This window comes from Spea bombifrons, chromosome 7 (assembly GCF_027358695.1).
Source record: "Spea bombifrons isolate aSpeBom1 chromosome 7, aSpeBom1.2.pri, whole genome shotgun sequence".
Classification (NCBI taxonomy): domain Eukaryota; kingdom Metazoa; phylum Chordata; class Amphibia; order Anura; family Pelobatidae; genus Spea; species Spea bombifrons.
The window spans coordinates 34736688-34748078 of NC_071093.1; the positions used below are offsets into that span (position 1 = coordinate 34736688).

At 38.8% G+C, this 11391-nt stretch overlaps 1 pseudogene; it reads right to left on the minus strand.

Moving 5' to 3' along the window:
- Positions 1 to 10992: 10992 nt before the first annotated feature.
- Positions 10993 to 11172, minus strand: LOC128502491 (uncharacterized; annotated as a pseudogene).
- Positions 11173 to 11391: the final 219 nt, after the last annotated feature.

Here is an 11391-nt window from a genome sequence, read left to right on the forward strand (position 1 = left end):
GTTAGTGTGTTTAAGTATGTATGTGTATGTAGAGTGAGTGTGCCAGCTGCCACACACTACAGCACCCCATTTGGCGCTGGAGCGGTGAGTGTGTGACACTGTCCATCAGCAGCCCACCTGGCATTTGCCTGGGGTGCCATATGGCCGGTCTGGGTCTGCCTCTAAATGTTGGAAAACGTAAGTAATTTTCATGGTAACTTCTATGTGAAGAGAATTCCATAACAATCCGCCTATGGACTGTGTGTCAGACAGCTGCCCATTCAGGTGGGACCTGATCTGAGCTCCAGTAAAACTGTCTATTTCAGAGCGGGCGTAAGGCAATGGGTCATATAGTAAGCCAGAAAAAATATTTAGATATCCATATTTTTCTAATATCAATTTTAGCCTGTCTACCCCTTTATTATGCAAATAAAATTACTTAAATGAACTACATTCTAATTCATATTTAAATGCTTCATTCTGCTGTACTAAAATTTAGTCAAGCTATTACCGATCAGAAACGGAAGGGAGGGACAAGGCACCATGGGGATTTGTGGATAGAGAGTTAGAATATACTAAGAAGAAGATAAAAAGAGAATAAATTAACGAGCAGAGAGAGAAAAGGGTTAGGGAAAAAAAAGAAGGTAAGATAATAAAAGAAAAGAAATGAAATTAAGGCTAGACTGAATTAAAATAAGAGCGTGGGAGGAAATGGTTAAGGGCAGGGAGAGAGAGAAAATAGAGAGAAGAGACACTAGACATGGAGAATGGGATAAAGGATAACTATTCCTCTGCTTTTACGTAAAAAGCACATGGACTACATATCTCATGGACTCCATTGCATTTTATTGCATACACATGAATGCGTACGTTCCCTTTTCATTGGGATTTATTTTGCCTATATGTCAGCACCCAGCTAAATGTCAGCTATACCATATCCTACCCATGGACAGCAAGGCTAACATTTACCAAGACAGTAAGAGGGGCTTTCGCCTAAACATTTCATTTGACAAGCGACTGGTCTTTATGACCAAATGTGCCTTAAATGCATTAATGCACAATTAGCCCCATTTGCTTCTCTGCACTTTAAGAGCATCTTATTGCAAAGATAACACCAGTGAGGTATACTGGATTATGTCATCTTGCATAAGAGCTGCTAATTTGCACACACCCTTAAAAAAATTCACCTGCTAATTTAAGGGAAGTATATTTTAAATGTATTTGCTCTGTGTGATTTGTTTCTTATCATTATTATTTATTATTTTATATAGCACCATCATATTCCGTACCTCTTGCCATCTACTGGTCACCCAGTATTCAAGAAAAAAACCTGATGTGTTTTGACATTTGGACACTGCCAGCAGCAGTGCAATTCCATTTTTATTACTGAATCTGATATATCTTTTTATGAGATATCTTGGGATATCGAGAATGGGGGATTACCTTAACTGGGAACTTCATGGCTCTGGATACCCAGAGCCCTTCCTTGCAGGATGCGGGCAGGAGGTCTTGCTGATGTTAGTGAGCTGTCCCACTGATGTCCTGCTGACATCAAGGTTCCTGCTGACATCAAGGTTCCTGCTGACATCAAGGTTCCTGCTGACATCGCTGACATCAAGGGGCACACAGTTTAACTGGGAAATGGGTGGGGAGTGGGGCAGCGCTCACATGGCCTGGAGCTTTCTAGTGGTGACCCGGAGAGATATGGGGATTACTCTATAGGGTGCTTTGATGTGTAATTCCCACAAGCTTGTTTTTCAATTTTTGTATGTAGTTGGTTGCACATATAGCCACTATGGTGTCTAGAGTACACAAAAACAAGCTTTAGTTATTATTCACATGTCACATGCTTCTTTTCTTTGCCTTCACTGAACTGTCTTTTGGTGAATGTGTGTTGGGCCGGACAGGATTCTGGCAAATTGGCAGGGTGTGCCTTACTCCAGCCTCCACAGCTCACTATATGAGATACGCCTGGAACCTACTATGCTACTAAAGATTTAAAATAAAAGTAAAGGGGTCAGTTAAATTAAGGGTTAACTCCGCTGACCAGGGTTGGGATGGCCAACTGCTATGACGTATAATTGATTCTCAATGGATGGCCTTCTTCTAGTTTCCAAATCCTCTATAATAGCCAGAATCAAATGCAATTATCACTAGTCCAAATAACAATACCACATCACAGAGAAGTATTTATCTTCAAAGAAAACGAAAGAACCAGTATTATGGTTATCTGAGCTCAATCACTTTTCTTAATAACTCTTAGCATTGTGTAACTGCTAGATATATATTCCAATATTAGATTGTAAGCTTGCGAGCCGGGCCCTCTTTACCTAATGTATCGGTTTGTCTTAGTCTGGCAGTTCTAGTCTTGTCATATACCTTGAATTTATGTATTGTAAGAAGTGCTGTGTAAATTGTTGGTGCTATATAAATAAAATATAATAATAATATTAATAATAACAATGCCTAAAAATGTTTTTATCTATAAAATAGTAAGTTGTGGCTAAACTGCAGCTAGTTTAACAAAAAAATCTTGTCTTACTGCATTTGTTTTGTATGAAAGCCAATCCTAGAATGATTTTCTTACAAGAAAGCCCCACTTGGCCCTTCATATCATTTGAGATTTTTCTTTCACTTTACAAATTTCTTGCCAAGATATTGTAAACAAACAATGCCAGATTCTAGCCAGGCAAAGTAAAAATCATAGATTTCTTTTCAGGTTTAAGGAACTAAGAAAAACTTTAAGAATCCATGTTTAAGTAACACAGCCAACCTCTATGATATATTTAATTATGCAGGGCTACCACTGCTCACAGGAGCAACTCCATTGAGGAAAGCGTATCTTAATGTATAGTTAATATGAAATATTTGAGTTTGTCTAGTTCTCCATTAATAAATATAAAAATATCAAGCCCTACCATAATGCTACTGCTGGCATTATAACCTGCCTTATGGGTAGGCCATTGATATAACAAGGGAAGACCCAAAAGTCCTGCTTGGTAAAGCCCTTCCCCCGCTACAATATATATTTTTAAAATATACCCACATAACAACCTGCTGCAACTGTTACCAACAGGAATGAAGAAATACGTGTTGTATATTTTATCACAGAATGGAGTATTTAGTTGATGTCTTTTATAGGGCCAATATAGAAAAAGTTACATAAGCTTTAAAGACCTGAGATGTATCTTTTTCATACGAAAGAATGGGAACCTTTTTTAATTTGCAGTTATGGATAAGTAGTATTTATTGAGGTAGCTCTCCAAATTCTCACCTATTTCAGATATAGTTGGGTTAGAAAGGATGGCATACGTGGAAGGCAGACAAATCTAATGAAAGGCCCTATTTTTGCATTCTGTAAGACACACTATGAGGGATTTCGCAAGGGCCAAGGTGACAAAGAGAAATCTATAAGCAGCTGTGCTTGTTGTCGCTCAAAGTTCCAGGTGCAGGCTGACTCCATTTTCCTCATATTTTTGTTCCAAGTGAATTCTTACTCAGATAGGAGATCATAAAAGGTCAAGAAGGTCTATTCGTAAGAAGTCTGGGATGAAGAACTCATTATGACTTTAAATTTAATCTGTGGAGTTAGGTCACACAAAGACTTTATTAAAGTGGAGATACTGAAGGTACTCAAGGCTTTCTAAACCAACGCCCTGTCGCAAATATATTATACCGGTGCCCCCATTGCCCAGATCTTTAAGACACCTCTGCAGATAAACCAGAAGGACTTTTGTGTTGGAGCTCCAACGGGGTCTTCATGTTTCAGTTATTCGGCCTCCAATGGCTTGGTCTTTCACTCTTGGTGTGCAATGTACTCACAGAGTGTTTGGTGACCTCTCCCATCAAGTTGATGACTTTTATCGTAAAAAATATGACAGGTAAGCCAAGGCAAGTGCTTTGTGGTACACGGAGGTGAAGCTGGTGCCAGACTAGCCTTTGAGGTATAGGTGATTATAGACTCCAGCATCATCTTTGTTTGATTCAATTGCAAGGCTTTAAGGTATAGCATAAAGAAATACTCAGAAAATACCTCAAATGTTTTGGGAGTCCTCATTCTGTCCCTAGGGGCAGTCAGTGTCTCTGTGGTTTGCTTATCTCTGGCTATAGTGTGAAGCAGATTTTAGCAGTTGCAATGAAGAGAGACAAGAGTTAAAATACCATTTCGCCACTTCTTTACATGATCATCTGTATGTATTCTAATATATATTTCACCAAAACTTGAAACTTTTGTGTCTTTTGCTTTTATATTACAAGATTATATTTTGATGCGCATGATGACAAAGCTTCATGAGAAATATAGTTAAGTCTATTATATTAGATGCAAGTTGATTTCATTGAACAACTGTATCATAATGATCTCAATTTGCCATCTCTGATTTTAATGTCGCATCCTGGTTTGAAGGAAGCTTGGAAGGGTAAACCACATATTTGTTTATGATTAATTCTGTTATTCATATTCTTCCAGCACTAGTTTACAAACATTCCACCTTTCCATTGTTTTCTATTATTTTTCGTTTAATGGAAGTGTATAGAAATATTTGCCCCGTTGTGAAACATAAAACTACAAGTCACCACTAGTACCCTGCAAGATGATGTTCCACACTCCAGTGAAAGACAAACACTGGGAAATACAATCTTCAGGAATGTTCAATAAATGCTTGTTAGGAAAATGGCCAACTATAACTGAGAAACTTCCTGACAAATCCAATTGTTGAAACCACTTGTAAACTCAGGAAGGGAACTTTATATCCATATCATATACTTTAGTTGTTGTTTAGCCATAAAGGAAATAGATGGTTCCGGATGGTAAAATGTGTTATGTTTGATAACTAGTCTGTAATGAAAATGCCAATATATTCCAGCTGCAAACGTGAAATAACAGTGTTCCAAAACAATGTTTTTTTTACATTTTTTTGGACAGAGCATTTAACAATGTAGCACACGTTTCATTTTTATCTAAACATCAGCCGCTTTCTCTTTCTCATGTTTTACTTCATTTTAAAACTCGAATTCAATGTTTCCCAATAGGATAGTAAGCATGTCTAGGAACTTCCCAGGGTAGGTACCAGGAGCTCTCCCTCTTCATGGGGAGTGGTTGCACAAAAGAGCAGGACTGCCCATATGTTGAGACAGAGCTAACCATGTGTGGGCCTTAAATTATCGGGCAATGGGTGGAGAAAGAGTAAGGTGACTCAACGACTCAGGAAAGCAGTGCTGTAGCCAAGGACCAGTTTGCTACAGATAAAGGAGCTTACCTTTGTTATGTGTACAGCTATAAACCTCCCATATTTGACATAGTCTGGATTTTTTTATCCAGATTTAACAATATCCGTGCTATCTTTAATTGCTGGAACTATGTATGATGTATTTTTTTCCTAACAGTAGCCAATTTTCTTTTTTTTATAAGACATTAATTGCCTATACAACTACACTTGTTACATTTTCTCTTCTTAATGCAAGATGCCTTGTTAACCCTTAAACATATACATTTCGTATAAAATATATCTACAAACATTGGCCACTTCTTCATTGACATTTTGTCAATGCTTTGGAGGTTTCCCTAAATGAAAAGTTCAGCCCAGACATGGACATCCTAGCTCACCGTGCCTAAAGTATCATCTTCACCCTTTACCTAAAATCATGTTAGAGCCTTTAAGGCTAAGCAGGGTTTGTGAAACCCAATGTGTGCTGTGGGGACTGCAGGCCCAGTAGAAGATGATTGTGGACCTAATTTCTACTATGGCCCTACTACTTGGAGCTCAAATTTACTTTCTAACCGACATAACTACATGGGCTTTAATGAGGACAAAAATGCAGTCTGGGCAGCAGCCAAGGGTATTATGATGCTTGAGGTGGTATTTTCTCCCATAAGTTTGTACCTCACCTGTTAGAGCATCACACAGCCATGAAATTAGAGCATAATACCTGTTTTTCTGCACCTGTTTTGTTTTTTTGCCTGGCAGTAGGAAGAATTTTTAAGATTCCGGCCTCAAGGTTTTTTTTTACATTGTTGAGCATTGATCTGTTTACACTTTTTCTTGTCTCATTGAATGTTTCTTTTGAACACTGGAAATATTCCAATGAGTTTGGGTCTCAGGGTAATATGTGTGAAGATGAAGAATGTTTATTGTTAGTGGTTGGTTTCTCTGAGCCAACCTAGAGATAGGCCTGTAAAGCCATAACGTTGCCTAAGATCCCCGGGAAGATTCAGGCCTCGGACTGGAAATCTGGTGGAATTTGGGTGGGACAAAGACTGGGGCTCAGTCTGCTGTGGCTTTTCATGACACTTGGCACAAATCACACACAATTTTTTTTCTACGAAATGTCTTTTGGATTAGATTTTTTGTCTAGATGCCAGTCATTTCACACAGTTGGCAGTTTTTTGTGCGGATGCTTTTTTTAATTGAATTTATTTGACACAGTTTTGTTTACTCAACATATTGTAGTGGCTCAACCTCCCCTTGGAGACATCAGTGGTTCTTCTCTATAGAGTTTGGGCAAGGATACCCATTCTTTCTCCATGGGGCAAGCATGGTTCCATGGAAGGTGTGTGCATGAAAATGGCTAATACCAACCAGTCCTCAGACTTTGGTTAACCAGTCATTCTTTTTCGCAGCACACACAAAAACCTATCCGTAATAGTTCATCCCACAATCCCAAAATCTCTCACTGAAGTCATATTTAAGGCATTTAATACACCTAAAGATTCTTCAGTAATCCTACTGACTATTCTAGAGAGTCAAAAATACAAATTAGAAAAAAGGTATATTACAACCTTTTAAGGAAAAATATTTAGAAAAATTGTAAAGTACAATTGCCCCTGAGCTATGAGTCCCATTTAGAGCACAAAAAGTCTTAAATTTCATTTTTAAAATAAGTAAATTTAGTCATAAAAATATATAAGAAAGACATACAAAAATGAGTACAACATAAAAAAGGAATAAACACATAAACTATTCACATTACCAATACAGAAATTGAATAAATATTAAATACATTCTACAGTCAATAGGACTTGTTTGTTATATCTCTGTAAATCACCCTCTTCTTGACACCTATGCTAAAATCAAGTATACTCATCCTCTGACCTGAGGCCAAGAGAGTCATGGAGCCTAGGGTGCTTTTACCCTGGCTGGTAGGGAGAATCTTTTATATAATGCCAGTCTGTGGAGTGAGACCTGTTTGCATTGTTGAGCACAATTTTTTTTATAAATCTCTGAAATAACACGGTAGTCTAAAGACAATAAAAAAAATTATTTGGTTTGTGAGTGCTGGTCTTCTGGTTGTCATTGCCCTCTATCAGCATACCTGGGAACTCTCCGGGTCAACACTCTGGGTCAACACAGCTGGGACTTGACACACCCCACTTCCTGCCCCTTTAAATAAGGGTATTTCCCACAATGTCAGCGGGAAGGCCCACTAATACTGGCAGGACCGCCCTCTTACATCATCAGGAATGCCCCCAACATCAGCTGGACCACCCACTGATATCAGCAGGACCACCCACTGACATCAGTGGGCAGTCCTTGCCGCGTCCTGCAAGAGTAGACTCCGGGTAGCCGGAGCCCACAAGTTCCCAGGTGTGTCAATCAGCTATGTGCTCTTGAGGAAGGCCAGTAAAGCCCTGGAGTTCCAAGGCATCTGCCTCAGTCCTCTGGGAAGATCTGAGTCTCAGGTCTGACCTTCTGTATGGGAAGGGTTTTAATATTTTGTGGCCCCTAAGCATCACTAGCATGAGAAGCTGAAGACCATGTCATTGTTATCTGACTGGAGAACGGTAGGAGAGAAAACTGGGACAAATGCAGGATCACATGTTGGGCAAGCGACACGAATCCCCACGCTTTTTTTTCTAACAATGTAGCATCGCACCAATTAACTCTATATACAAACCTGTGTGATAGCCTCACAGTAATAACCCTTTATTCTTATAATTATGGCATCATCTGCTCATTATTTCTGACATTATGTACTGAGGATTCATAATATCTATGTGCATTGCCCAGGCATATAATTGTACTTTATAATCATATCTCTCTTAGCCACATCATTTCAGCAGGAAACAGACCTAATTTGTAAAATTTGTGCTTGTGGTTGTTCCAATACATAACCATTGCAGGGTACAGTTTCTCCCTTATATTTTCTTTATGCACTTTAAATTAAAAAAATAAATGATTTTCTTTTTGTGTGGATAGTGTTTAATAAAGAATTAACTCTTTATAATGACATTCCACCTACTTTGCAAGAACTAAGTGTAATCCAGGTCAAGAGAATAAATGAAAAGTTTGCAGTGTACTTATAATGTCAATAGTTCAGAGATTTTGGTAAATAAATCGGTAGGTTTGTATAAGGATTACAATTATGGGAGAAAACTGGAGCTGCACCCACATCTAGAATTTATACCTAGGAACTTCCCAGGGTGGGCTATTTGGAGCTCTCCTTCTTTTGTGGGAGTGGCTTCACTGGGGGCAGTGCTAGCCATGCAAGTGGCTAGGAACGTAATGTGTGGGGAGTGGCTAACCACAGATAAACTTAAGTGGGAAGGGAGTGGACATGGCCAAAGTCGACCCACTCCCTAAAGAATGAGGAAACTGACCCAGAGACCCAGGAAAGCAGCCTTCACCAGGAGACTCTGAGTTAAACCAGGATAGTTCCCGGGTACTCTAATACTTCCCACAAGCGTCTTCACTCATTTTTTTTATTTATAACTAATTGCTTTGTTATCTTAGCAGGCTGATTTAGACTTCTGTTTTAGCTCTTGAAACACTTCTATATAGTAAAACACATTCCCTCTAAATGCATTCAACATGTAGGAAGAATAATCTCCAATGAATGGGAGCAGGAAGAACTATAAAACTAAGGAGTTATCAAAAACAGGAAAGATGGGTAAATTGTTGTATGTTTGTGGTGTCCATCTGAAGACAAAACCTCTTGGATCTCAAAAGCTTATGCGACTCTTCTTCTTTTACTGTGTTAACTTAATAAAGATATCACCTTTAGCTTGGACCTCTATGATTATATACATTCCTCTTATTTATGAAAGACAAACTCAGTACTACATTGGCTGCTAAAGAACCTATTGTTAGGGGCCGCTGTTCCTATTAAAGCTAATCCGGTAACATATATATTCTTACGTTATCTACATTGCACACTTTGGCATTTAAACAATTAAGATGCATGTATGTATGTTTAACAAGATATTGCCATAATATGCTAGCATAAAATGTTATCATGTGTAATGCTACAACACATGGGCATGCATATGGACATCAAGGACCTGTATTTCCCTTTAGAGCAAAACTTTCACATTCTTTACGCGTAATAACATAGTTTTGCATTTTCAATGTGAGGAATTAGATGTAAGAAGTAAGATTTGGGATTTCAGTTAACATGTTACTATAACCATAACTCTATGTCAAGCACAAAGTAAAAAAAATATATAGTCACAAATTATACTTACCTTACACACATATTTACGTAACATTCCTAGGCTTAATTAAAATAGCAGTTTTATGTTTTTATGTTTTCAAGCTAGATGAGTAAAAAAAGAGGCATGTAATATCTGTAGCCTTTTGCCACCACTGTTAATTAAACAGGAGGTCCTTATATCTTGCATTAGGTATTGTACAACATACTAGTACATAAGAAGGACCCAGGTGACATGAAATATTGTTCAGTACACATTTTTTATGACTGTAACTCAATTTACTCATGTTAAAAATGAAATTCTGTCTTTGTGCTCTAAGAGGGACTCATGGCTCAGGGGCAATTGTACTTTACAATTTTTCTAAATATTTTTCCTTAAAAGGTTGTAATATACTTTTTTGCTCATTTGTATTTTTAACTCACTAGAATAGTCAATAGGATTACTGAAGATACATGGTAATCTATCCTGATCTGCCTGTTCATAGCTCTTTCTTGCATAAGCAGGCAGGCAGGCTACATCAGGTGACATGAGGCTTCATATTCAATATATGTTTATTATAATACACTTATTATTTCTATTTAATTCAGATTAAAATGGATTTTTGATAAATGTTGCGCTTGGGGGTTCACGTGCACATGTGATCCTATGGAGGAGCCTCCACTGATGGTCAGGCTGGTCACCTTACATTAGATAATCAGACACACATACCTGCAAACATTTAAAATGGCCAAAAAACACTTTTTGATTGAGGTGTTGTTAAACGCATGTCTTAACCAAGACTTTCTATGACTTCATGACCTATCATTAGCGATTTATGTAATTGTTTAATGTATTAACATATCACCAGCGGTTTCTATACGCATTATTGTGCGCTTTAGGCCTACAGAACACTGTGATACACTTTTTCCTAAAGATATCATTCTGAGCATCTAGAAAAGAGGGACATCGGGAGGAAAGGGCTTAGGGATTTGGGAGGGACACTTGGAAATGATGGAAAAGGTTTTTTTTCAGCACTGATAGATCTTTCAGAACTATTAAATCATAGAATAACCCATATCTGATGATTTCCTTTTCTTTTTTTTTTTTGGAAGCCCGAGGTGCGTGCTCCTTTGGTGCCGCATTCTGTGCACAAGGCAGCAGAAGCCAGACTACGATACCGAGTTCCCTCACGGAGAACTCGGACAAATTCCAACCCCCCCCCATGGGAGGGTCGGATCTTGAGTCTCACCCCGAAGAGTGAGACTCCTTGCTGGCCTTCTTGAAGAGAGGAAAGGGCCAGAAGGCTCCAATCCTCCTCCAGCAAAGTCCAGGCTTCACTGCCTCTTAAAAAGAAAACAGTGTCCAAAAACGAAGTGACAAAATCGTGTGCCATAGAATTGTGGGGGCCAAGCCGTGAATTTCGAAAACCGTGAATCAAAAGGGAAGTAAATTAATTGGCACTCGTGCAAAACGAAGTGAATTATATAAATAAAGAAAATAATTTAAGGACAAGCCATTTCTGGCCTGCCGGATTCAAAAATAATTCTCAACCCCAAGACCTGATGGTACATGGGGCCGAGTAGTGCTGGAAGGCCGCCAGTGGAAACGTGCGCTCACTGTGTGCAGTGGCGTGCAATACCACACACGGTGACTCCGGCATTTCTGCCAGGGCAATTTCACCTCGGGTTCCATTGCTTTCCCGAACCCTAAGGCCAGAGGATCAGTGTCATCTCCCCCCACCACAAGAGAGACTACACTTGATCTTAGCCAAAAGGCCGAGAAGCGATCCACCCATATCTGATGATGCCATAATTACATTTCACATTCCTCTTAAAAATGAAACATGCAGGCTCTAATACAACATAATATGGATGTGTCGGTGTCCTAGTGGTGTCGCAGGTAGGCCAACTCTGCCAGCTTCCAGCTGCCTGCTGATGACCATTGAATGCCTGAAATGTGATAGTGGTGAAAGTCCACTTTTGTGTGGGCTATTGATATTTATACAT